Here is a 27,701-nt window from a genome sequence, read left to right as displayed (position 1 = left end):
CGGTCCAGGCGCGGACGGGCATAGACGGGCTTACCTTTGGCGCTCCTTCGGCGCGCATAGGGTGCGTCCGCTGCGCGTGAGCGCTGCGCGTATGTTGCTTTGACATAAGTAGATAGTGGAGGGGGCAGAGCGAGGGAGGAGCAGCTGGGAGGCGGGAGCGGGGTGGAGAGACGGGCTACGAGGCACAACAACAACAAAATGGCAGCAAAAGTAAAACCGAAACAGATTGGGGCACAAAGTTGAATATCGCAATGGGCAGTGGCACCGGCACAATCAGGCAGCAACTATCTATTTAAATTAGGCAATGCGAGCGTCACAATACTAATCAGGCACAGATGAAAATGCGAGCAATGCATAAACTGGCACGAATAAAAATGCGAGCAAAGTACAGATCAATACTTGGCAGCAGTGAGCAATAGCAGGCACCAATTCCTTCAAAGCAATGCAGGCAAAGCACTACAATACCTATTGGTTTTTCTGATGTTAATTTAAATTCTAATCTACATTAACCCCTTGTCTGCTGATGACGGAACCGCTCCGTCATCAGCTGCGGTGACGCTGTGCTGATGACGGAGCGGTTCCGTCATGGCCCGCTCGGAGCGCCTGCGTGGCGCGAATTCGGCGCCTGCGCTGAGCGTTCCATTGAGCGGGGCGGGCCATGACGGAACCGCTCCGTCATAAGCACAGCGCCACCGACGCTGGTGACGGAGCGGTTCCATCACCAGCATGCGGCCGCCGCGCTCCCTTAGCACTGCGGCGGAATAGCCGCCGCAGTGAAGGGGTTAAACCTATTCCTTTCTTTTATATACTTTATGTTATCTCGCTCCTTTACGCACATATCTCACATTCCTGCCCTGCCAGTACCCTTTGCTCACCTCTCACACCACATACCCATGTGGATGTGGTTTCGATTTTAGACATCACCCACAACAAGGCATCCAGTGAACACCACCCCATCTTGTACTTCCCCACTCCTAAAGTTCTTCAGAGACTGGTGTTATCTATGAACTATGAACAAAACACACTGCAGCACATTCTGTCTATCCATTTAAGTAATACAAAGAAGCCAATGAGTGATGTTTATAAGGTAGCGTGGCCGAGCGGTCTAAGGCGCTGGATTAAGGCTCCAGTCTCTCCGGAGGCGTGGGTTCGAATCCCACCGCTGCCAGTGAACTTTTCTTTACTTTCACTGATACAGCACCTGTCTCCTATTTACAAATTTGAAAAGAAAAAGTCAGCAAGTTAGAAAACAGAGCACCCCGTTTATATTCTTGGACCCATGCTTGTCCTTAATTGTCATCGATTAGTTTGCTGTTTGTTTGTGAATTGTATGTGATCTGTGCTCTTTATCCCCGAAGTTAGTATGTATTTTGTTATGCTTTCCTTCTAAGCACAGAATCAAAATAAAGCGCCCTCTGCCGGCCACAGAGCGCAGGTTCGTTCACTAGTAATGGTGTCTGTGTGTGCAGTAAAAGGTCTCCACATAAGACTCACCTCTGGCCCTGGGAATGAACCAGAAACCCTGGTGTTGGAAGTGAGATGGAAGGGAATCGTTTCTCTCTCACGCCTGAAGCGTGAGATGGCTTTAGGCTGTGTGTCTTTCCTCCGCAGCTGCAGCGCCTCTTCCAATCCGTATAAATACAATAAAACCTTCAATGAGCGAACGAGCGGTTCACAGAGAAGACAAAGCATTAAACATTCATTGCAGTGCCCGGGGTGAGGAAGAGTCCACAGGTGGGAATGAGGTGAGGAAGCAGGAGGGACACGAGGAGGGAGGGCGGGAAAAGAAAACGAAGAATGAAAGGGGAGGGGGACAGGAGGGATGAGGCAAAAACAGCGAAAAAAGAAAGTGCGAGGTGAGGAGGAAATAATAAATACCAAAGAAAAACAAAACACAACATCTGCCGAAACCCGGGATCGAACCAGGGACCTTTAGATCTTCAGTCTAACGCTCTCCCAACTGAGCTATTTCGGCGCCTTAGAACCGGGTCACACCGTACAGAGTACCTGGGTATAGGTGATGTGATATATTATTTAAGTGTTGATATTGTAAGCTGGAGAGATTTAACAGCTACTTTGACTACTCCTTGTGTCACTACAAACCTCTTTTCATTGCGCTTATTGAGGGCGCCCACTCATCCTGCCCAGGAGCCAATCAGTATTCGACGGAGCTCTCTCTCTGATCCAGTGGCTGCAGTTGACCAATTCATGTTTTTGACCACAAACTACTCAAGAGGGAAAGACACATTAGAGAGAGAGCAGCAGAGAGAAACAGAAGAGAAAGAGAGAGAGAGAGAGAGCGGCAAGAGAGAGAGAGCAGCAGCAGAGAGGGAGAGCAGAGAGAGAGAGAGAGAGAAAGAGAGAAAGAGAGAGAACAGCACAGAGAGAGGGTGAGAGAAGAGAGGGGAGTGAGAGAGAGAGAGAGAGAGAAAAAAGAGAGAGAACAGCAGAGAGAGGCAGAGAGAGAGAGAGTGAGAGTAGAGAGAGCAGCAGCAGAGAGGGAGACACAGAAGAGAGAGGGGCAGAGAGAGAGAGAGAGAGAGAGAGACAGAAGAGAGAGAGCAGCAGAGAGGGAGAGACAGAAGAGAGGCAGAGAGAGTGTAGAGAGCGAGACAGAAGAGAGAGAGCAGCAGAGAGAGAGGGAGACAAGCGAGAAAGAGAGACAGAAGAGAAAAGAGGCAGAGAGAGAGCAGCAGAGACAGAAAGAGAGAATAGGGAAACAGAAGAGAGCTAGGCAGAGAAAGAGTGAGAGCTGGGAGAGTGAGAGCTGAAAGACAGAGAGCAGTAGAGAGTTGCGAGAGAGCAAAGAAAGAGTGAGAGAGCAGAGAGAGAGAGAGCAGCAGCGAGGGAGAGCAGAGAGAGGGCAGCAGAGAGAAAGAGTGAGCGCAGAGAGAGAGCTGCAACAGGGAGGGGGAGAAGCTACAGAAGATAGAGTGCAGGGAAAGAGAGAGAGAGAGAGAGAGAGAGAGAGAGAGAGAGAGAGAGAGGAGAGTGAGAGCAGCAGAGAGGGAGCAGCAAAAAGAGAAAAGAAAGAGAGCGCAGAGAGAGTGAGAGCTGAAAGAGCGAGAGCAGATAGAGAGAGAGCGAGCAGCAGAGAGAGATAGAGAGAGAAAGGAAGAGTGAGATAGCAGGAACTTTTAAGAGAGAGCAGCCAAGAGAGAGAAGAAAGCAAAGAGAGAGAGTGAGAGATGAAAGAGGGAGAGAGCAGTAGAGAGAGCAACAGAGAGAGAGGAGAAAGAGAGTGAGAGCTGAAAGAGAGAGAGAGAGCAGTAGAGAGAGCAGCAGAGAGAGACAAGAGAGCAAAGAGAGTGTGAGCTGAAAGAGATAGAGTAAGAGCTGAGAGAGAGCAGCAGAAAAAGAGAGAGAGCAACACAGAGAGAGCAACAGAGAGAGAGACGAGAGAGCTGAGACAGAGATGGAGTGAGAGCTGAAAGAGAGAGAGCAGAGGGAGAGAGAAGAGTGAGAGCAGAGAGAGAGTGAGAGCTGAAAGAGAGAGGGCAGCAGCAGAGAGAGCAGCAGCCACAGCAGCAAAGAGACCAGCACAGAGAGAGAGATAGAGAGTGAGAGCAGAGAGAGAGAGACAGCAACAGAGACAGAGAGAGCTGACAGAGAGAGTGAGAGCTGCAGTGGGCGGGTTCAATAACTCATTATGCATGAACTGCCAGACCCCATTTAAGAGATATATTTTTATTATTTTTAAAGTAGTCTTCGAGTGGGAATGGAAATATAAGTGAGTGATATCTCCTCTAACTGCCCCAAAGACAAAGCCGTTGAACAGTGACTAAGCTTTACACTTTATACTAGAAATACAGCAAAGATAATTGCTCGCTTTTGTCACTTGTGTGAAAAATCATCAAGAGGTTTACAGCACACAGCTGTGTGTTACAATGGATAGCGCATTTAACATTGAGTGTGATTCAAAAAGGCTTTTTGCCACTGGAATAATGCAATTGTGCAGGCTTGGCATTTTTTGCATAATTGTAAATTAGCCGCATTTGCGGCATAGTCCATCATCTGCTGCGTAATCTGCAGATTTAAACAAAAAAAATTGTTTCTAGTTCAAACAGTTCAAAAGTTACTTAAAACACGATGACACGTGTTGCCGCGCAATGAAAGTACCTTTGCTAAGGTTCACTGGTCACCTTTCTGTAGCTTACTGCTATTTTTGGGTGCTATACTGGTACTAGATGAGAACAAATTATGTTTTGGCCCTTGGAAGAAATGATGCCCCACGTGGGAGCCACGGGGGCTCTGAAAATAATTATGCAAAGCGTTGGAGCCACACGGGGCTCTGTAAATAATGGGGCCAAAACGTTGGAGCCACACGGGGCTCTGTAGACAAATCAAACAACTATGACCCCAAAACGTGGAGCACACTGGCGCTTTAAATCAAAAAGCGCATGATGGAGCCACACAGGCTCTGAAAGTAATTATATCCAAGACATGGCAGCTGCCCTCTAGCCATAGGGGCAGCTGGAAATTGAAATACGGGCCCGGCACTGTGCCTCGATCAGGCACCAACAATAGCACACACGGAGCCTCTGCCACTTTAACTCACCGGGCTGCTCTCTTTGCCTCACCTGGGCTCTGGCATAGGACTTCCCTCCAGTGCAGCGGGGCTCTCCTGTCCACATGTGGAGGCTCCGCCCGGCCTCTCTATATTGCGGGACCGGCAACACTCGTCTTGCAGCGCGGGGCTTCCCTTTCACTCCTGGAGGCGCTGCCTTTGGCGGCCCCTGCTGCCTCTTCCTCTTCACCCGGCCCCCTCCTGGGACCCGGGACTTCTGCAGGCCTCGGCGGGGCTTCCCTTAGCTCACAGGAGCCCCGCGAGGCCAGGACTGTCTTCCTGGTCACCTTCACCTGGTCGGAAGAAGGTGAAAATGATGCCCACGGGGCCCCGCCCATGTCCCTAGAAAACGTGCCTCACTTCCTGGTCGCGCTGTTGCGGCCAGGAGCAGGCTTCTTCTTCGTGGCAAAAACACGGGGTGGGCATCCACTGCCACTCAAAACATAAGCGAGGTGGGCACCCGCCTTAAAAATAGCAGGAGAGCAGGGAGGGCACCCGCTCTCCACAAAAAGGCATTTAACAATCCAAATGCGGGGTGAGCACCCGCAATAAAGCTAAAATAAGAGTGGTGGGCACCCTTCGCAGATACCATAAAAATAAGCAGCATGAAAGCGGGGTGGGCACCCGCATTTAGGTATACAAATGGAGCAGGGTGGCACCCGCAATTGAGGCAGAAAGGGGAATCCCCAACGGTGGGGTTCCCTTCCAAAGGGGGATGCAGCCGTAGGTCCCCAAGGCTAGCAAAAATGGAGCAAAAAGGTCCCAGGAGTCCTCCAGGCATCAATCGCAAGGCAGGCCCAGGGAGGCAAGCCCTCATGGCAGCCCCCCCGCCCCCCTGGGCTCCAGCAGCACGCCCCTGGCAGATTTGAATCCAAAGCAGAACATTTACATGGGGTCACAACCCCTATATTTATACAGCATTTTCCTTTGTGTAAAAGTATAGGGCATGAGAGAACCAGATACAGTTGGTTCAGGGGAGCTTTGGAGCAGTTTGTTTTGCTCAGCTCCTCTCTTCTTTTCACGGGCCAGGCCAGGGACATCAGACGCACCACAGGAGGAGGAGCCAGCATTGTGGAGGGAAGGCACAGCCCTATTCAGGTCCCAGGTGCAACTCCTCCCTCCCATCTACATGCAGATCTCCCTATTCACCACTAGGCAGACTCATCCTGGCTCCTGGAGCCAACCACACCAGCCAGCCCCTGTCAATCACAAGCCAGACATGCAATTCACATGATGTAGGCAGACACAGCACCCAGAATTGTCAACTTCTAAAAGTGGCATTTCTAAAATAACCACAATAAATCTGCACACACTATTGCGCAGCATTCATTCTCATGAGTTTGCACATACTAAATTCGACCCTGCACTCCCTTCATACCAGGAATTACCATGGGCATACATATCCCCCATGCATTCCTATGGGAGGGTAGGCCAATCTCACCACACACACTCAGAGTGCATACGCACTTTACACTGAGCCACAGTGCTAAAGTGTGCAGAGGCCTAAAGTCATTACCACCATGTCAGAGCTTAAGGCAAAAGTTTAGGGGTGAACCTGCCAAAAAGAGCCAAGTCCAACACCCAGTCTGATGTATCTGTCCTCTACCACATATGCCTATTGTTGCTCTCCTTGTAATGGAGGCCCGGTGAAGCATAACTGTCTGACAACTTTTGTGTATCTGGAAGGATCATTTGTTAAAACAAATAATAAGAATTTAAAATAAAATGCACAACAGAACAAAAGAAAACGGACCCCTTGGAGAAATACATAGATAAAAGAGATAAAACAACAAATTTGAAAGGTGCAACATGCCTGGCTCAAAACAAAACACCAATCAAGACAAACTTCACGTGCAGAAAGTTGCCATACTATACAAGTCAGCTATCAAAAAAGCCAAGAAAAAAGGTACTATTTGGACTGAATTCAAAATGCTAAATGTTCAAATAAAGAATTCTAGAAAGGGGTATATTGATAGTGGTATAGGGTGAGTAATAGGGAAGAGCCTTGATTAAGTTGAATTAGAAGAAAAGTAATAAATAATAGCTAAATATGTACATGCAAGGTAAATATTTATGCTTACGGTAGGTAATATATGTAGAATAAAATTACATTTAATAAACTTCGGCTTTCAAGTGTTGTACTTTAAATTAATGTATTTGTTGTTTTTCTTTTTTGTAATTCAAAAGTGAAGCAATTGTAGATAAATATGATAAAAGATGTACTTATTTATGCAGTCACTTAAAGATGTGATAAAAACATAGATTAATGTAAAGGCAAGTAATATGTACATTTGTTAAGCAGAACAAACAAATATCCCTGGGCCCGATTCACAGAACTAACTTAAGACAAAATCCTAAACTTACTACCATTTTCGTATTCACAGAAGGCACTTACTCATTTTGGTATTCACAGAAGACACTTACTCATTTCGGTATTCACAGAAGTTAGGACTCCTAACTTTAGGACTCCTTGACTCCTTGCAGTGTCAAAAGGGTTGACTAGGCAGTCACTTAAATTCAGGGTTTCCATGCATACAGTAAAAGTTGGCATACACGGGGATGTAGCTCAGTGGTAGAGCGCATGCTTTGCATGTATGAGGCCCCGGGTTCAATCCCCGGCATCTCAGGGAGTCTCTGTTCTGTACCTTGGCTTTTTCCAGAAGGCTAGCCTGCCATCTTGTGGAAAGTAGAGGTTTCTCGGGCAGTGGGGGGTCAGAACCCAACTTAAATAGTTTGCTTTGAAAAATGTGTTTGAAATAGGCATAGTTTCCACTTTTCAAGAAAATCTGAGAATTTTGCTTGCCAAAAGGAGGAAATAAATGCCCTCACTGAGGATCGAACTCAGGACCTTCAGAATATGAGACTGACGCGCTGCCTACTGCACTAAGAAGGCTGCACACAAGCATCTCCAAATAGGACTATAGACCATGAAGATAATCCAGGTACGAGGCTTAAGGATTTTCCTGACTGAGACTTTATGCTGCAGTGTCAAATGGGTTGACTTGGCAGTCCCTTAAATTTAGGCTTTCCATGCGTACAGTCAAACTTGGCGGACATGGGGATGTAGCTCAGTGGTAGAGCGCATGCTTCGCATGTATGAGGCCCCGGGTTCAATCCCCGGCATCTCCAGACTTTTGCCATGCTTGTCTTGGATTTTGCTACAAAACAAGGCTGGCTATCAGTATTAAGGAAGAGATATGTCATGGAACTGGGATACCAAACCCACTTAAACTGTGAGACGTTTGCCTTGAAAAATCCCATGAAATGGGGCTATCTCTTTTTTGATGCTTATACAACAAAAGAATCGTACTTGTTTAAGCCATCAAAGTGATGAATAATCTTGGCAATCTTAATACATTTAGGATAGAAATCTGTGGCAGCCCTCTTGGTCATTGGTAAGGGTTCTTCCTCTAAACCAGAGACTCTTTACAGTAGCTTCAAGAAAAACAGAATATGTTGTTTATCTCAATCGCCTTTAATCTACTGATTTTTCCATTCTCTTTCCTTTCAAAAATGCACCCGAAATGCATGTTCTTGATGCTGGGTGTGTAGTAATGACTCCCATAACTTTCTGTCATTTTTCTCATGGTTAAAGGCGTCCATCCTTTTGCCACCAATGCTTCCTACGGTCTTTGTATCAAAGTTCCTTTCTTTTCTGTAAAATTCATCACTGTAGCGCCCGTGCTTTTCCCCAAGCCAAGAAAGAACATCAACTTTGGTGTGAAATCCTCCTTTGAGTTAGGAGTCCTAACTTTTCTACTACTAATCGGAGAAAATTCTTGATTTTAAGACTTTTGGTATTCACAGAAGGCATTTAGGAGTCCTAAAGTTAGACTCCTACCTTCTGTGAATACCGAAATTAGTAAGTGCCTTCTGTGAATACCAAAATGAGTAAGTGCCTTCTGTGAATATCAAAATGGTAGTAAGTTTAGGATTTTGTCTTAAGTTAGTTCTGTGAATCGGGCCCTATATTTTTGAAACATATTTATTAGACAGGTCTATACAAAACAATACATATATGTAGGTACATATCTACAACCCAAATAAACCAAGGTTTCAGGGCTGTTTGCATGGACTTTTACAGGATCTCACCCTCTGCTTGCTTGCTGCTGCTGCTATGTGTGTTCAGAGTGGATTGTTTCTGCTTTGCTCTACACATTTCCATACTTCCCTGACTGTCAATGAAGTGCCCATCATCAATGTGGTGTTTCTTTAAGCAAAGGCCACAAAGGAAAGGAACAGTCCACCTGGATCTGACAGTGATTATTCCAAATGGTAGGACATCAGTTGCGAAGAATAAGCTTTGTTAACCAGCAGTCACTTTTCTATCAGTGCTTTATCTCAGTCGCTGACATGTCAAGTTATTACTGGTGGCAAGTAACTTGAAGAAACACATGTAATGAAATAGGTGTGTTTAAAACAAAACAAAATATAATCGAGAAATTTGTTGAGATATGATCAAAATTAAAAAGAAATTAATCCTTCAATGGCCGGAACAGAACCATACACTAAAAGAAAGATAAAATGTCACCTTCCCTGAACGGGAATCAAACCCAGGCCGTGGCAGTGAGAGCACCAAATCCTAACCACTAGATCCTCTATAACTTTCTAAGAGCACCTGCTCTCAGCCTCAGTATGAGGCTGCATGTCCTTATGGGTCATGTTCATTAACCACAGTAGGTACCAAGAACACAGATCAGGATAACACTCTCAAGCTACTTTTTACTAAACTTAAGAAAACATCAACAGACACAGAAAACACACTACTTTGAGGCAGACAATGAAGAACAGCATTTAAATAGACAGAAATCTGGTAAGAGTTTCACAGAGTCGAAGATGTACAAGACCCTTATAACACGACTCATAACTGGAGAGGAAAACCAGCAATAACCAATGAAGCATCAGGGAAAACAAGCATTGGCATAGCCAATAGGTCTCGCCTATGGGACCTTATGTGTTTAGCCAGAACTTTTGGCTATGTTGTTAAGCATAGTGGCTGCTGTGCATTATGTTGAAAAGTTATAATAAAAAGTGTTAAGCATTTTTGTTACCTTTATACAAACAAAGACAACATTATATACAACTGAAAAACCTGATAAAAAAAAAGATTTTACCATAAAAAATGTCTTCTACTTTTTTTGTACTTGCACTACTGGCAACTTCTTTCTGCAGGTCTCATGCTTGTTTGTTTTTAAAAAATTTGTTATGGGGAGCGGGACGTAATAACGGGGGAGTGGAGGTTGGAAACAGTAATTTAGTTAGAACATGAGCAGCGGACTGCCCCTAGGGGAGAATTGACAGATGCCAGATTCCAAGGGTAGACTGACTTGATGCTTAGGTGGTACACTGATGCGAAATGGTGGCTGTGAATAATGTTTGGTGCACAGGTGGTGACACTATATGGTGTGGATTGGAGGTACTTTGTGGATTGTGGAGTTGTGGATTTGAAATATGTTGTTTGGTGTGTAATTATGCGGTGTGTATTGGAAATGTGTGGATTTGAATTATGTGGCCTGGAACTATGGTGTTGAGTGAAATTATGCTTAGTGAAATTGTGTCATGGTGCGGAGTGCATTTATGTTGATTTGTGGTATGTGGTATAGAGTGCAGTTATGTGGAGTGTATTTACGTTGCATTGAGTACAGTGCAATTATGTGGCATGAAATTATGTGGCACTGACTGGTATTAAGTGGAGTGTATTTATGTTGCATTGAATAGAGTGTAATTGTGACGTGTGATTATATAGTACTGAGTGGTATTATGTAGAGTCTATTTATGTTGCATTGAGTAGAGTGTAATTATGTAGCATATAATTATGAGGCACTGAGTGGTATTGGCATAGCCAATAGGTCTCACCTTTCGGACCCCATAAGAATTTAGCCATGCAAGAGTTGATGTTGTTGCACCAAGGATATTGTGCTGCATAACTAAATACTTATAAGGTCCCAAAAGCGAGACCTATTGGCTATGTCAATGCTTGTCTCATACAGGGTTCGCAGTGGCCTCCAGGTAGGTCAGAGCAAAACTGCAGCACCTTATATCCGGATTGTGAAACGGATAGTATGGGGTGTCGGGTGTGCACCGCAGGAGCGGCTCTAGTATGCGGCCATCTTCCTCAGCTGCTGGCCACACCACTTAAGAAAAATGTAAGTCTAACATTTGGTTGAACACAGTTAATTTCAAGCAGCAAACATGGGTCATTTATCTGGCTAGGGTGATCTTTTGTTCAGAGCAAGACACTCAACACGTCAGGAGACGCGCTGCCTCCGATGCATTAAAGAGGAATGGCAGAGTACGAGGTTCTGTGTTCCTTTTACTTAAATTAATGGTACTAGCAAACACAATAACACAGAGACTTATACCCCACAAGGAATGAAAGCAATGCATAGTCAGCCTAGGGGCCGTGGCCAGGCAACATGGCTGAATAGATGAACCTTTAGACAGCTCCCATCCAAGAGCAAAATATCCTGCCTTATCCTGTGCCATCCTGGCCTCTGAGCCTTGGAATTGCTCTGCGGGGGGCATTGCATGCAGCGGGATCTGTTTGGTGCCCCGATGGCAAGTAGGTGTTGATTGAAAGGTTCCTGCCACCCGCCTAAGCATCAAGGGCCTAGGTGGGCACGTACACTGAGCGGCCTGTGGTGTTGCGCTGCGGGCACTGAGCTGCAGATATCCGAGCCCGGTCCCTACCAGCACTGCTGTGGTGCTGCGGGGGGGCCCAGGGGGTGTGTGGTGGCTTGCTCTGCTGCAGTATCCTGTCCAGTATTGTGGATGGCAGGAGGCGACAGGGGATGAAAATGGGTGACCAAGGCGTGAAAAATAAAAATGGTAGCACCCAGTTGATGCTCCTGCAGGTATTACCATTGAGGTGAGAGGCCTGGGATCAGAGCCTGTTGACAGCCCGTGTTTCTTTGGGGGGTTTGGATTCTATTACAGGACCGGAGGCTTCGTATTATGCTCTCTTTCTTTTAATGCTACACACAGCAGCCAATGAAAATCGTTGTAAATGTAAACAAACTACATTTCCCATGATGCAAACATACATCACTTCCTGTCAAAGCCCATAAGAACTAGGCAACACCGGATATATTCCTCTTTCTTTGCTGCTCACGCAGCCAGTTAAGTGCCTTTACTTTCCTACATTTGATAATGATTAGTATATGGCTTTATTGTGATTATTTCTATTTGTATTCTAATTGTGACAGTATTGAGCGCTTGGCGCTTGTCCCTCTGGGCTCTGTGCTTGTTGTACTCGCGCTGTGACGCGCTATTCCGTGCATGCTTTGTAGCACACTCCGCTCTTCGGCACCGGGTGAGTTCGCGCCTCGCCTTCTTGACATACGGGGGCCGCGAACTCACCGGGACGCCGCGTTTGTACGTCGGGAGCAGCGCTTGGGTCGCGCTTGCTCCCGTGAGAGGCTGGCATTGTTTCTGCACTTGCGCTGTGTAGCGCTGCGGTCGCGGCCTTTTGCCGCTCACTTTGAATTTTAAGCAGGTTTGCTTGGGCACGGTACCGACTCGCCGACGGCGAGGTATTTCTATTAATAAAGAGCACGTGGCCCCCCTCATTGGCCTTAGACGCTCTGAGCCAATAGTTAGTTTATTTCTCGAGAGTTTCGACGTGCGTAGCCCAATTGGACTGGTTTTCGGTAGGATTGGGCTACGCACGTCGCTACTGCCCGTTTTTCAGTTAATTTAGCTAGTTTTTTCAGGGAGTTAGGTGCTGTCTTCCACCGGAGGAAGTCAATTGATGCTTGGCTAGCTGCAATAACTGCTGGGCCTAGAGGGTGCACACCTCTTTGGATTTGCTTGTTCATTTTAAAGGATTTTGGCTCCATTTTACGCCTGCAGGCTGCAAGAACTTTATACAGCCTTTGGCTGAGGAGCTAGGTACCTGGTTGCCCATACTTGTCTTGAGCTGTGGGTTGGCTCCCCCCTGTTTACTCCTCTGAGTTTGTTTTTTGTGATCCATGAGTAAGACTATGTATAAGTTTGGTGCCACCATGGAGGACTGGGTGACGTATGATGAGGAGAATGTCTATGCAGAAGAAGTGGTTCCCCCTTCTGTTGAAGAAAAGATTGTTGAGGCTCTGGACGCCTCCGTCCAAGATTCCGTCAACAAGGCCCTGGAGAAGGCAGTTCCAGGAACTGTTCAGCAGGCTCTGGCTAGTGCTCTGAAGCCAATCACTAAGCAACTGGAAAAATTTGCGAAAATGCTTGGTTTTACCTCAGCTGACACCACAAAGAAGGGCGCAGCTGCCTCTCAGGCGCCTTCGGAGGCTTGGCCTCATTCATATTCTATGTCCTCTCTGCCTGCTCCAGACTCAGGAAATCCCAGGTGCATGACACCGATACTGACACGGACACTGCTACCACTACTGATACTTCTGATGAATCTCCCCCTAGAAAACATGCAAAAAGTCCAAGAATGTGGAATCTACCCAGTCTCTGTCCACTCCTTTTACTTTCGACCCGGCAGATATTGTCCATCCACGATCTTCTGATTGGCTCCCGGCGCCGGAGGTCGCAGCCTATATTCATGACAACCTCCGCAAGAGTTTCGACAAGGATGTCAGAAATAGACTCCGTTCGGAATGCCCGCGTCCGGACATTACCGACAAGGTGGCGGAGACTCCCGATATTGACCCTAGCATGCTGACTTTCCTCAAAAAATTTGTGAAGAACCCTAAAAAAGGTATAGATCGTGCATGGAGGGGAAGTCAGGACAAACTCCTGGATGTGGTCGGACCCCTGGCCAAGAACCTTGAGATGGCTTTGGAGGCCCAGGAATCCGGTTCACCTATGGATCCGCACGTATTGGCGGGATGGACCCAGAGGGCTATCTGCCTGTTGGGTAATGCAAACTGTGCAATTTCCACTGAACGGCGCTAGTCCCTCCTCATGAGGATGGACGCAAATCTCACTGAGCTTGCCACCGCAGAACCAGGGCCCTTGGCAGATGGCAATCTATTTGGCGACCGCTTTGTCAAGGATGTGGCGAAATACGTGGGTACCTTCACCACTTTGGATAAGGCTCAATCCGGTATCAAACGTGCCCTGCAGGCTGGTGTTTTTCAAAGGGCCGGATGAGGTCGGGGACGCTCATTTGGCAGACAGCAATTCCAAGCTCCCCATAGAGGCAACTTTGGACGTGGCAGGGGCGACTGGGATTCCACCAGAGGGGGAACCTTCTACCCTACCAGGCAGCGGTTCAATAAGCGGCGATTTAACAAAGGATCTTACCGTGGTGGTTTCCAGGCCTCAGAATCAGGAGGTGAGTGCTCCGGATATATACCCTTTGCCTTTGGGGGGTCGTACTCGTCATTTCTTTCACAATTGGGTTCAATTGTATCAGGACGCCTGGGTCCTGGAGACTGTTGAAGTTTTTCATCTGCATTTCTTTCAGGTTCCCGTACAGGACAGGTTGCCCAGGCAGCTGGCTTTTTCTCAAGCAGAGGGCGCTTTTATCGATTCAGAAATAGGAGAATTGCTGCGGAAACGCACGATAGCATGCTGCGACGTGGGCCCTCGCGGTTTCTGCAGCAATATTTTTCTAGTACAGAAGAAAGGTGGCGGTTTCAGGTTAGTACTCAATTTAAAAACCTTCAATCAGTACATGGTTTATAAGCACTTCAAGATGGAGGGCATCCATCTTCTGACGGATCTGTTGAAACAGGCAGACTGGATGGTCCGTTTGGACCTGAAGGACGCCTACCTGTCCATTCCAATTTTTCAACTCCATCGGAGGTTTCTGCAGTTTCAGTGGAGGGACCAATGGTACGAATATTTGGTCCTGGCTTTTGGTCTTTCATCGGCTCCTTGGTGCTTCACCAAGGTATTGAAGCCGGTGATTGCATACCTCAGGAAGCAGGGGCTCCGCATGATAGTGTACTTGGACGACATCCTAATCATGGCACATTCACAGGAGGTGGTATCCCAGCACCTGCGCTTGACCATTGCTACGCTTCAAACTCTAGGTTTTGTAGTCAACGAGAAGAAATCAGTTCTCTGCCCAACCCAGAAGATACACTTTCTTTCATTGACTCGCAAAAGGCTCAGTTGAGCCTCCCCCGGTCGAAACTGCGCGACATTCAGAGGGAGTTGCGCGTCCTGTTGTCCAGACAGAGTGTGACATTGCGAGCGATCGCCAGGGTGGTGGGTCTCCTGGCATCATCTGTGCAAGCAATATTCCCAGGACCCCTCCATTATCGGGCCCTGCAGAGATTGGAGATTCGCCATCTACAGGAGGGTCTCTCGTACATGGATCTAGTTCCTCTGTCACCGGAGGTTCGACAGGAACTCCAGTGGTGGTTAGGTCACATGGAGGATTGGAACGGCCGGGCCGTCTTCGGCTCCGTTCCAGATGTCATCATAGAATCCGACGCTAGCCGTTGGATCTGGGGAGCGCGTTGTGGAAATATTTCCACCGGCGGAAGGTGGTCTCTGCAAGAGCTAGAGTTGCATATAAATTGTCTCGAGCTGCTCGCCGGTTCGTTTGCGGTCAGAACCCTGGCACCCAGGAAGGTGTCCTGTTGCATCCTTCTCAGGATGGACAACATATCGGCGGTTCGTTATATCAACAAACGGGGGGGCACAAGATCCTCCATGTTAGTAGAGATAGCGAAGGACTTCTGGCATTACTGTCTGACCCATCAGATTTCAGTCACGGCAGAGTACATCCCGAGTCAGTCGAATGTGGTGGCGGATTGGCATTCGCGCCACCTGAAGGACTACAGCGAGTGGCAACTCAACCCGGCGGTGCTGCTATGGTTGCAACAGATATGGGGAACGTGTCAGATCGATCTGTTCGCATCCCGTCTGAATCGTCAGATGCCTCTGTTTTTCAGTTGGAGGCCGGATCCGTTGGCTCTGGCGACGGATGCTTTTTCCCAGGACTGGTCTCAGTCGTTGAATTATGCGTTTCCCCACTTCATTCTGATTCCCCGGTTGTACACTCGGGTACTACGTCAGAAGGCAGAATTGATTTTAGTGACTCCCCTTTGGAAGTCGCAGCAGTGGTTTCCAAGCCTCTTGGAACTGTGCTGCAACCTTCCCAGGAGGATTCCGGATTCTCCAACGCTGCTCCAGGGCCCTCAGGGAGAGATGCACCCAATGGTGCTGTCGGGGCATCTAACACTGATGGCATGGAGACTTTCAGGAAACGTTGGCAAATGCCAGAGTTTTCGGAACAAGCTTCAGCCTTCATTGATCAAGCCTGGGCTCCTTCCACCAGGAAACGTTATACTTCCGCCTGGAAAGGCTGGGTTCGTTGGTGCGTGGAACAACACGTGGATCCCGTGGGGGCTGGACTACCCTGCATTATAAATTTCCTTTCTTCCAAAGCCTCAGAGGGGTTAGCTTATCGTTCTGTTAATAACTTCCGTTCCGCGATTTTGGCGGGCCATTCCCAGATCGATGGTAAACTGGTAGGTATGCATCCGATGGTATGTAAACTCTTAAAGGGGATTCGGGTCGCAAATCCGCCTAAGCCAAAATATACGTCCTTGTGGGATGTCTCTAAGGTGCTCGATTTTCTTGCAAACTTGCGCCATAATGATCTTCTGTCCAGGAAACAACTTTCAGCCAAACTCGCAATGTTACTATGCCTGTCGGCCTGTCGACGTTCATCTGATGGGAAGGCCCTGGATGTTACGGGTAGAGTATTCACCCCTGAAGGGGTTTCCTCCCCTTTGCAAACTGGACTTAGCAAGATAGCTGAATGGATGAACAACAACTTACTTAAGTTGAACGGCGGGAAGACAGAGGTCCTGATTCTTGGCAACAAACCTGATCTGTGGAACCTGACTCATTGGCCCACTTCCATGGGTCCCCTTCCAACTCCATCTGAACAAGTGCGAAACTTGGGAGTAATTATCGACAGAGGTCTTACCATGAAAGATCCGGTCAACAGAGTCACAGCCATCTGTTTTACCATCCTACGATGGCTGCGTAAAATCTTCTGGATGATCCCTAAAAACACCCAGAGATCTGTTGTGAACGCCTTGGTGACCTCCAGATTGGATTACGGCAACGTGCTCTATCTGGGGTCTCCAAAGGCCTTCATACGTCGCCTTCAGCTAGTTCAAAATGCTGCAGCTCGGCTCCTCTGTGGCTGTCGTAAACGTGACCACATCACAGAACGCCTGAGAGAGCTACATTGGCTTTGTGTTGAAAACCGGATCAAGTTTAAAGCGCTGTGCTTTATGCACAAGATCAAAGCCGGATCAGCACCCCTCTACCTTCAAGCCCTTGTCAGCCCTTACCTTCCAGCTCGCTCTCTTCGTTCCTCATCTCACCATCTTTTTAATGTACCTAGGTTCAAACTTACCAGAATGGGCGGTAGCTCCTTTTCGATCTTAGGACCCAGACTGTGGAATTCACTTCCACTAGCCCTATGGATGGAAAATAGTCACACGTGATTTCGCAGAGCAGTGAAGACCTGGCTCTTCGACCTCTAATTCTTCTGTCTTATGTTGTCGTTCTGTCTCTTAGCGCCGGGTAACCCTTACGGGTAGCTGTCGCGCTCAACAAAATCAATTAATAAATAAATAAAAATAAAAAAAATAGATGTGTTGATTACTATGCCTTTCCTAGCAATTCCAAGCTGTGTGTGGTTCAATGCCTTAAAGCGTATGAAGAATGTACAAAACTTGTAAGACCTCAGGGTGTTTCGCAATTACTGATTGCTTTACAGAAGCCTTTCAGACCTGTTACTGCGGCTACTATAGCCAGGTGGCTGAAATATATAATGCATGAAGCGGGTATTGATATCCAGGTGTTTGGTGCACATTCTGTTCGGGGCGCCATGGCGTCTAAAAGTTTTATGTTGGGTTGTACTATTCAAGACATAATGCACTCCGCTGATTGGTCTTCTGAATCCACTTTCAAACAGTTTTACTACAAACGGTGGCTGATATTTCCTCTGTAGTGTTTCAAGAGCGTTAAACAAGCATAATACGAAGCCTCCGGTCCTGTAATAGAATAAAAAATTAGCTAGCTATCGCGCCAAGAATTTTCAATTCTATTAAGGACACGGAGGCGAGGATTATCTCACCCGGTTTATTACATGTATTGTAATATTATGCCCACCCTGATATGTTCTGTTTGACAGACTTTACGGGTGTGTTTTCTCATCCTTTCAGGTTCTGAAAAGAAAATGGACTGAATGTCTTGCGGATCGATGGGATTCTTTCCAGTTGACGGTTCTTCCACATTGGAGGCGATTCATGTTGGATCAATGTTATTAATGGACTTATGTTCGTAGCAAAGAAAGAGGACTATATCCGGTGTTGCATAGTTCTTATGGGCTTTGACAGGAAGTGATGTATGTTTGCATCATGGGACGACATGTAGTTTGTTTAGATTTACAACGATTTTCATTGGCTGCTGTGTGTAGCATTAAAAGAAAGAGAAGCATAATCCTCGCCTCCGTGTCCTTAATAGAATTGAAAATTCTTGGCGCGATAGCTAGCTAATTTTTTATCCTGAGTCCCCTCGCCCTTCAGAGTTCAGAGAGTTAGAAACAGGACTACAAGTCCCAGAATACACTACAATAATCGACCCTGATTTTGGCAGTAATGCCTGGATCTTGGAAATATAAAATCTCTGATAAGGACGGCGGGGCGGGCACTTCCGGGTTAGTGGTACTTTTGCTTTCACAATGTGCCTGTAAGTTGTAAACCATTACGTTTATAAAGATAAAGACATGTCTCCTTCATATTAACCATCAGTCAGAGCCCGCACCATCGTTTCATTAATTTAGTGTGAAAAAACACTAGTTTAAATATTGTGTATTTATTACATAGTACTTTGTTTTTTCTGTAACTAATAACTCTCCATTACACGTTTTGTGTTTTTCAAGAACGTAAACAGAAGCTTAAAATGATATCCTTCCCAAAACGTGTCTCTTAAAACTTTCCCGTGATCGATCTTAAAAGGTTTGTGATTGCATTAGAAAATCTTTTACTTAGATGAGATGTGATCATTAATGAAAGGTGTAATATCCATTAGCGTCAGTGTCACATTATAGATTATATTTAAAATAGATGTTCAATCCCTCTGCCTTCAAAATATATGTGGAGTATAAAAAATACATATCCTCCCCGTCGGGGAATTGAACCCCGGTCTCCCGCGTGACAGGCGGGGATACTGACCACTATACTAACGAGGATCCGATGCGCTGCTCTCTGCTGGTTAAGTCCTTCAAGGAGCCCTGTCCTGCCAGTCATCGATGTTTCTCATTTTCCAGCTCCTTGACACCAACACAGGGGGCCACCGGCTCACCAAACACACACACTCTCTCACAATACACACACAAACACACCTCACAACAACCCTCCCGCCTCCAGGCAGACGCTCTCAGCAGCATCCCCTGATGCCAGAGTCACCACAGCCAGCTCCCAGGGCTGCTTCAGACGGGCCCCGGACTGGCTCTTCAGCCCAGGGGCCCCTGGCTCTGTCTGATGAGGGGGCATTGCAGCGGGGGCTGCACACAGGGAGGGGGGCGGGAGACACCACCCCCCCCCCCCCCCCCCTCACCCCGCCGGAGGAGAGAGCTGGGCTGTAAAGGTGAAGAGGGGAGGCAGGAAAAGCCCTGGCGTGTGAGGGTCCGAGAAAGAGGCGCTTTCTACTGTAAAGAGGGAAAAAGAGTTTAAGAGTTTACAAAAGTAAACAGCTGGGCGGGCTATATGGGATGAGAAGGGGCACGCATACCCCTGTGAGAACATGCTTTAAACTGTGAAATTTATACTGACTACGATTACGAGAAAGGTGTCTCAAAAAAGAAAATAAGGAAGGAATGAAAGAGGGTTCAGAAAGAAGTGGGGGGGGGGGGGAGAAAGAAGCTGGAGCGTGCAACAAATAAAGATTGAAGTTACAGCAGCGTTTAAATTTATCACGTTTTAGAGGGTTTAAAGTTTGACTGCAGTATTAATTATAATATATTTCAAACAAAAGGCAACTGCCGAAACCCGGGACCTTTAGATCTTCAGTCTAACGCTCTCCCAACTGAGCTATTTTGGCCCCTTCTGATGGCATCCTTTGCCAGCTCTGAGTCCGGGTTCTATGGGAGGATTCTGAATCACTGGAGAGTTCACCGGTCTCATTACCAGGCGTCCAGGCCTCTCATCGCCTCCACCCTGACACTGGCAGAACCCTCGCTGGGGGGCGCTGCTCTCCCCCAGCACTGAAGACCAGACACGGAGCTGGCATTTAAAACAGTGACGTCATCGATGCTGTGACTCTTCCCAGAGCTCAACCAATCCGAGCAGGTAAAACTGCACCCGCCCCTCCCTTCCTGGTGCCCCTCGGAGAGACCTTTATCAATATTCGACGAAGCTCTCTCTCTCACCCAGTGGCTAGGGTTACTTTAAGCACTTGCCCAATTCCTGTTTTTCACCACAAACTACACAAGAGGGAAAGACACATTAGAGGGAGAGTAGCAGAGAGAGACAGAAGAGAGAGAGAGACAAAAGAGAGAGACAGAGAGAGAGAGAGAGTGAGAGAGAGTGGGAGCAGCAGAAGAGAGGGAGAGCAGAGAGAGAGGGAGAGAGAGACCGCAGAGAGAGAGAGAAAAGAGAGAGAACAGCAGAGAGAGAGAGTGAGAGCAGCAGCAGAGAGGGAGAGCAGAGAGACCGAAGAGAGAGCCAGAGAGAGAGAGAGAGTGAGATCAGAGAGAGAGAGCAGCAGAGAGAGACAGAAGAGAGAGAGAGAGAGAGAGAGTGCGAGCAGAGAGAGAGCAGCAGCAGAGAGGGAGAACAGAGAGAGAGTGCAGAGAGAGAGAGCGCAGAGAGAGAGAGAAATGAGAGAGAACAGCAGAGAGGGAGGAGAGAGAGAAGAGAGAGGCAGATATAGAGTGAGAGCAGAGAGAGAGCAGCAGCCGAGAGGGAGAGCAGAAAGAGAAGATAGAATGCAGAGTGAGAGGGAGAGAAGAAAGCAAGAGCAACAGAATGAGAAGAGAAAGAGAGCGTAGAGAGAGTGAGAGCAGAAAGAGAGAGCGAGCAGATAGAGAGACAGAGAGCAGCAGAGAGAGAAAGGGAGAGAGAGATTGATAGAGGGAACTTTTAAGAGAGAGCAGCCAAGAGAGAGAAGAGAGCAGAGAGAGAGAGCTGAAAGAGAGAGAGAGCAGTAGAGAGAGCAGCAGAGAGAGACGAGAGAGAGCAGAGATAGAGAGTGAGAGCTGAAAGAGATAGAGTAAGAGCTGAGAGAGAGAGCTGCAGAAAAAGATAGAGAGTGAGCAACAGAGAGAGACGAGAGCAGAGAGAGAGAGAGAGATGGAGTGAGCGCTGAAAGAGAGAGAGCAGAGGGAGAGAGAAGAGCGAGAGCAGAGAGGGAGAGAGTGAGATCTGAAAGAGAGAGACAGCAGCAGAGAGAGCAGCAAAGAGATCGGCAGAGAGAGAGAGATAGAGTGTGAAAGCTGAATGAGAAAGAGAGAGACAGCAGTAGAGAGAGAGTGAGCTGAAAGAGAGAGAGAGAGAGAGCTGCACAGGGCGGGTTCAATAACACATAATGCATGAACTGCCAGACCCCATTTAAGAGATATATTTTTATTATTTTTAAAGTAGTCTTCGAGTGGGAACGGAAATATAAGTGAGTGATATCTCCTCTAACTGCCCCAGAGACAAAGCCGTTGAACAGTGACTAAGCTTTACACTTTATACTAGAAATACAGCAAAGATAATTGCTCACTTTTGTCAATTATGTGAAAACTCATCAAGAGGTTTACAGCACTCGGCTTTGTGTCGCGATGGATAGCGCATTCAACATCGAGGGTGACTCAAAAAGGCTTTTGGCCACTGGAATAATGCAATTGTGCAGCCTCTGAGATTTTTGCATAATTGTAAATTTGCCGCATTTGCCGCATAGTCCATCATCTGCTGCGTAATCTGCAGATTTGAACTAAAAAAAAATGTGTTCCTGGTACAAACGATTAAAAAGTTACTTTAAATGCAATGACACGTGCTGCCGCGCAGTGGAAGGGCCTTTGCAAAGGTTGACTGCTCAACTCTCTGTAGCTTATTGCTATATTTGGGTGCTAAACTGGTAGTAGTGAGGTACAACTAATGCCCAGACAGTCTTAAGAAGTTTAAAAATGACTAAATAATGAAGTAGGTCTATCACAAAATTTGCTGCATAATGCTGCATAACCTGGCTTTTCTTGCCACATAATTTATTTAACCCTGCTGCATAATTTGATCCTCCCGCCACAGAATTCTAGTGGACCTGAACATAACATATTTATCTTGAAACCATTCAAGCCATTTTACCAATTACTAAACTCTTACACCATGGGCTATATTACAGATTGCACCCCGGGGGTGCAATACGCATGTGCACTTACTTTTTTTGCCCATGGGGCACTATGGGATTACAGACGGGACTGCAGATGCTTGCGTGGCCCCTTCTGTAATACTGATAGTGTTCATCGACTGCCCACACTATCTTTAGAGTGTTTTCCCTCATTTGCATGGGGTCATGGCCCCATGCACATAAGAGAATCACTTTGACTTTGCACCATATTATGGACATGGGCACAGAGGCAAAGATGCTCGCATGAGACTCACTGATGGTTCTTCACAATAGTGAGACGCACTGTCATCGCGCTGGAGGTGGGCCAGCTGCTGAAAGCTCGAGCCAGGCTCAAGCCTGAAGTATGGCTCTAATACCAGCTTGAGGTCCTATGTGAACCACGAGCCCATAATGAGCCAAACTTCATGTGGTATCTGCCTGCATTCCTCCCTCTACCCAGGATGTAGTATGATGGCCAGAACTGCCAACTTGGGGGCCGGATAGGATGGCGGTGAATCCGCATCCTCCGGGCCGGCGGAAGCCACCGCAGGCTTGGAGGATGCGGATTCACCACCACGGACATTGGAAACACCCATCCCCACATTAGGATGGCAGTGGGTTCAGCTGCGGACGGCAAGTCCGTCCGCCGCTGATCCACGGTGTATGCAAGCAAATATGGTGGCGTTGTCTGCAAGACACCGCCAGCCATATTAGGATGCAGGCGGAAACATGCTTTCCCACAGCGGCTTTTCCGACGTGGAAAAGCATGTGGTCTTTTGTGTTTGGGCCCCAAGGGTATTGGGGGGTGGGGTTGCACATGGGGGGTACCTATGGTACCCCCTGCTTTGGCATGCACAAGGTGGTAGGCACCACGTGGTGCCTGCCAAGTTGTGCATGCCAAAGTTAAACATGCATATTTTACATTGCGGCGGGTGCTGCTCAAAGCAGCACCCGCCGCAATGTAAAATATACGGGATGTGACCGCCAGGGTGGCGGTCACATCCTAATTGCTAGGAGCGACCACCGCTGCCCCTGCGGTCGGTCCCTCCACCTCGGGGTGGTGGACGGACGCAAGTCCGTCCGCCATCCTAATCGACCACATAATTCGGGTCTTGGCAATGGCTCAACATCCTGTGTTTCTTGGCAAATCGCTTAATCTCCCTTGACTATAAAAATAAATATAACTAACGCTCATGTAAAGCACTCCCATACCTTCAGGTCGAGGTGGCGCTATAAAAAAACTGCAGAAAATTGCACAGAGGTAAAAACAAAATCTTAACATAAGGTAAGACAAATAGATACACATTTCCTGGTTGATTTGTGCAAAGTAAAACCAGAAAAGCTGGATAACTCACTGGATTCCTGATGAAATTGTGAGATCTTAAGTAAATATTTTATTTCATCAAAATTCCTTTTTCTTCATTATTGTGTTTGAAAGCACTTTTAAATATGTGAGTTCAGAATACCAATTGAGCAAAACCATTATGCATGATTTTGTTAAACTCTAATGTTGCACTATAGTAATTTGGGTCACATACAGTATTTAGGTGACAATTGTCTTGCCTTATAGGGCACTAATGGTTCACGTTTAAAAACTCACTTTTAATAAGTGATTCTGGGTGCAGCGATATAGTGTGATTTATTTTGATCAAAGCTTCACATGAAATACACCGTTTTGAATTTTGAAGCAGCGTTGTCAGATTTTATGCCATGCTTGTTGTGTGATCTACATACCGAGCATTTTGTGAGCTCAGCTTGTACACAGGCTCTAAGGGCCCGATTCACAGAGCTAACTTAAGACAAAATCCTAAACGTACTACTTTTGGTATTCACAGAAGTTAGGATTTTGTCTTAAAACAGACTTAAGACAGACTTAAGTTAGGATTCTATCTTAAGTCTGTCTCAAGTCTGTCTTAAGTCTGTCTTAAGACAAAATCCTAACTTCTGTGAATACCAAAAGTAGTAAGTTTAGGATTTTGTCTTAAGTTAGTTCTGTGAATCAGTCCCTAGGATCCAAGCCGGACCCCTGGCTCAGGAGAAAGAGAGAGATAAGAGCATGTGGGCGTGCAAGAGGGCGTACATGTGGGCGTTCGTTCACTTGAGGAGTCATAGGTGATAGTCATAGGTGGGTGGATACATGAAGGGGGGCTGCATGGCCAGCTTGAACTTCACCCTACTTGTGTGCGCAACTTGGTCATGACGTGCAATTGACGTGTAACTGGGGGAAGCTGGGGGGAGCTGACTTTCGGTCTAGTAGAGAGGCCTTTAGTGTCAGGACGACCAGCACGTCTGGTATTATCTGATATCTTTTGTCCGGGGATGTATTATCTATAGCAAAAGTCGCTCATCACTAAGAGCCAGTGTGGGCATATATTTCTTCGTGCATTGCGTGGGGGCTTTGGGCTTTCTATGGATGCGAGCTCTGTAAATCACTGAAACGGAGACAGAGAGGCTAGGCCCTATCTCTGCAGACGGGTTCTGTTTACCTTCTTCACCAGGCAGGAATGTGATTCTGTAGAGCAAGCAGATAACTGTGTGCAAAATACTGTCTTGGCACCCCGGGCTGGGCCCCTCTCGGCTTGGCAGAAGTATGCGAGAGGTCAGGGATACATAGCTGCAGCTTTCAGAGTGTCTGGTGGCATGAAAACCCTAATTCGGAGACTGGCTCAGGCTGAGTCACAAAATGGGTTCATCTCGATTTTAAACGTGCACAATGCAAACACATGGGCAACATGGGCCTCATTGCAGAATTAACGTTTCTTACATGGAAGACTTGGTAACTGACATCCCAATGTGGGACGCAAATGCAGAGGCATGATTATTGCAGGTCATAGAGGGAAAATGCAAGGGAGACATGTACATACACTAAACGGGGAGGGGGAGGGGGCCACCGCCAACGCCACAAACGCCATTAACGCCATATAAGTTTTCTGTAGATGTAGCAATCCCTCGCTGTATATACGATCCAGTACCAGGAAAGGGTTCAATGCTCGTGATTTCACTAAGATTAAGACAAGCCGTCGACTATTTGGTCACATTACCAGACATGAAGGAACACCTAGATAAAATATACCGTTTCGTTAGAACGGGGAGGGACCCGAGTGTATAGAACAGGCCATGGAACACAGAAAGGTAGGGGTTAAGAACTACATTCTCCGTTTTATGATTAACTGCCTAATCAGGGAACAAGACCAAGGAGAAGGGGATGTAGAGCATGGTTTGATAAAATGGAGTGATAACATAGATGCCGGTCGGCATGATAAACAGGGACAGACAGACAGTATGTACAAGAAAATACGAAAAGAAATATTAGAAATACAGAGAGTATGGTCTGACGAGAAGAGTGAGTCATCAACGGAAGAGTTAGAGTTAGAAAATGAGCCAAAGGACAAAATGAATTATGTAGGTAAAGCACGACAGTTTGACAGGCCCAAGTACCTCGACTACTGTAAACAAGGACAGGCTATAAAAGAAAGATATTCCCTTGAAAATCTATTCCAAGCTACTGAAAAAGCCCTGAAGAGACGGATAGAGAGCGAGCGATTTCACACCCCACACGAAAAGGAATTGGCCCGGTCAGCCACCCAGTGGGTGTCCAATTCTAAAATATATAACAATGATATAGTGGCCCAGACTTTCTTGAGCCTCCCGCCGAACGAACAGCGTTTGGCTGGTATTTACATGGTTCAACATTTAATAACGTTGTATGAGAGTCAATATTCCGATCCCGGTCCCTTGTATAAATTACTGGACGACATACTTCTAGACAGATGGACAGGCCTAGGTACCGATTTGATTAATGTCATTCTGGATCAACGACATAAGTACTTGACTTCTCTGGCCACATGCATGCTTCCCGCCCCACACCACGACGGAAAGCCGCTATACATAGACAGACAGAACCCCTACGAGAAGTACATCCCGTTAAAGGTACAAACAATGAGCTTCAACGAGTGTATGTTTACACCCCCTTGTCGAAATTAGAAATACTGGAAATGAAAAAGATGTTGCCCTGCCATGATAAAGACCCGGGGGGGTTTCACAGAGAATTAAAAGACATTCTCCGCATTGGAGATTATACGTACGCTGACATTCTGAAACTATTGAAAGTACTGTTGCCTGCAGGTATTTATGAAAAGCTTAAGGAAAAAGACTGGGAGGTGGGAGAGAAAAAGTTAAATTGGACAGCACTGGCATTAAGTTGAACCCCCAGCCTCCGACCCCCCCTCCTACTATTGTCGGAGACGTATCGTTAGACTCCAACAATTTTCACACGTGGATCGAGAAAGTGGTCTCGGTCAATTCCAACCTAAATAGTCAAAATTCAGTCCATCGTAAAAGAAAGCCCAATGCCCCCTGGTACACCCAGGCCCTCACCGAAAGCCATCTCATGTGCAGGATCCTGGAAAGAGAGTGGAGGAAAACCTATGACCACACTTCCAGAACCCTCTACATCCTGCAGAGGAAACGATACCTCTCTAATATAAAAAAAGCTAAAAAGGAGTTCTTTACCACAGAGGAAGCTAAACAGAAACAGCAAACAATTTTTAACATAGTCAAGTCTTTCACCCACCCCAAGCCCTCGCACTTGAAATTCCTCCATCCCAAACCCTTTGTGATCAAATAGCTGATTTTTTTCATTGAGAAAATCAACAACATCCACAAGGATTTCCCTCCCCCCCTAATCTCCACACAGGAAGCCATCACCAATTCACCCACCTTGGGTAGCTTCTCAACAGTCTCCCTCTTGCAAACACAGAAGGCTATTATGACCTGTAGATCGGGAGCCCCCACGGACTCTTGCCCCTCGATTATCCTCCACCATCTCATCGAGGCTGTTAACCCCACAATCAATGCCATTGTCAACAAATCCCTAAGCTCAGGCATTGTTCCCGATGAATGGAAAAAGGCCATTGTCAAGCCCCTTATGAAAAAACAAAACAAGTCCCCGACAGACCTATCCAATATGCGCCCAATCTCTTTACTTCCGGCACTAGGCAAAATTACAGAGCAGCTAGTACACGAGGAGTTAAAAGCCTTTGTGGAAAACAATCACATCTTGCACCCACAGCAATCAGGTTTTCGCCCTGGCCACTCCACTGAAACTGCATTAATCGAGCTATCGGACTCCATCAAGTTCCTGCAGGATGAGGGGAGACAAGCTGTACTCATCCTGCTCGACCTAACCGCAGCTTTTGACACCATCTCACATGCCATTCTCATTAACAGAATGCGCGAGATTGGTGTAACGGGCACAGCATTAACATGGATAACATCATTCCTATCTAACAGATTTCAAACAGTCTCATTAGGCCCCTTCCTCTCCGGCAAAAGACCCACCTCATCAGGAGTGCCTCAGGGGTCCATACTCAGTCCACTCCTTTTTAATATCTATATGGCCCCCCTTCTCACAGTGATTGAATCCCACGGAATCCTCGTAACATCTTATGCTGACGACACCCAGCTTGTCGTCATCATAGATAAAAAATGCACTGATGCCGCCCTCAGACTTCAAAACTGCCTCTCCCAAGTCTTTTCTTGGCTCAATAATAACCACCTTAAGTGCAACAGTGCCAAAACGGAAATTATACCCTTAGGTAAAGACATCCTCTTCTCCCCAAAAGATTGGTGGCCTCAAAACTCTGAAGCCCCGCCGAGTGCGGTTTCCTCGGCCCGTAACCTGGGTGTACAATTTGATTCGTCCCTCAGTTTTGACGACCATGTGCGCATCATTGCGGGGTGCTGTTTCAGTCTCATTAGACAGTTGAAGAAATTCTTTGACTTTCTACCCATCTCAGCCAGGAAATCTGTCGCGGTGGCCTTAATCCTATCCCGGCTAGATTACTGT

General features: G+C 46.9%; 5 non-coding genes across 5 annotated transcripts; 3 read left to right on the top strand and 2 right to left on the bottom strand.

Moving 5' to 3' along the window:
- Window positions 1–1,086: 1,086 nt before the first annotated feature.
- On the top strand, window positions 1,087–1,168 carry TRNAL-AAG (transfer RNA leucine (anticodon AAG)). Its single transcript has one exon. It is a non-coding gene; the product is annotated as a tRNA-Leu (tRNA).
- A 734-nt stretch (window positions 1,169–1,902) lies between these two features.
- TRNAF-GAA (transfer RNA phenylalanine (anticodon GAA)) lies at window positions 1,903–1,975 on the bottom strand. Its single transcript has one exon. It is a non-coding gene; the product is annotated as a tRNA-Phe (tRNA).
- Window positions 1,976–7,122: 5,147 nt separating this feature from the next.
- Window positions 7,123–7,194, top strand: TRNAA-UGC (transfer RNA alanine (anticodon UGC)). Its single transcript has one exon. It is a non-coding gene; the product is annotated as a tRNA-Ala (tRNA).
- Window positions 7,195–7,387: 193 nt separating this feature from the next.
- On the bottom strand, window positions 7,388–7,460 carry TRNAM-CAU (transfer RNA methionine (anticodon CAU)). Its single transcript has one exon. It is a non-coding gene; the product is annotated as a tRNA-Met (tRNA).
- Window positions 7,461–7,624: 164 nt separating this feature from the next.
- TRNAA-CGC (transfer RNA alanine (anticodon CGC)) lies at window positions 7,625–7,696 on the top strand. The gene has a single exon. It is a non-coding gene; the product is annotated as a tRNA-Ala (tRNA).
- Window positions 7,697–27,701: the final 20,005 nt, after the last annotated feature.

The sequence above is a fragment of the Lissotriton vulgaris genome, chromosome 1_1 (assembly GCF_964263255.1).
Source record: "Lissotriton vulgaris chromosome 1_1, aLisVul1.2, whole genome shotgun sequence".
NCBI lineage: Eukaryota > Metazoa > Chordata > Amphibia > Caudata > Salamandridae > Lissotriton > Lissotriton vulgaris.
This window is presented reverse-complemented; position numbering and strand designations above follow the sequence as displayed.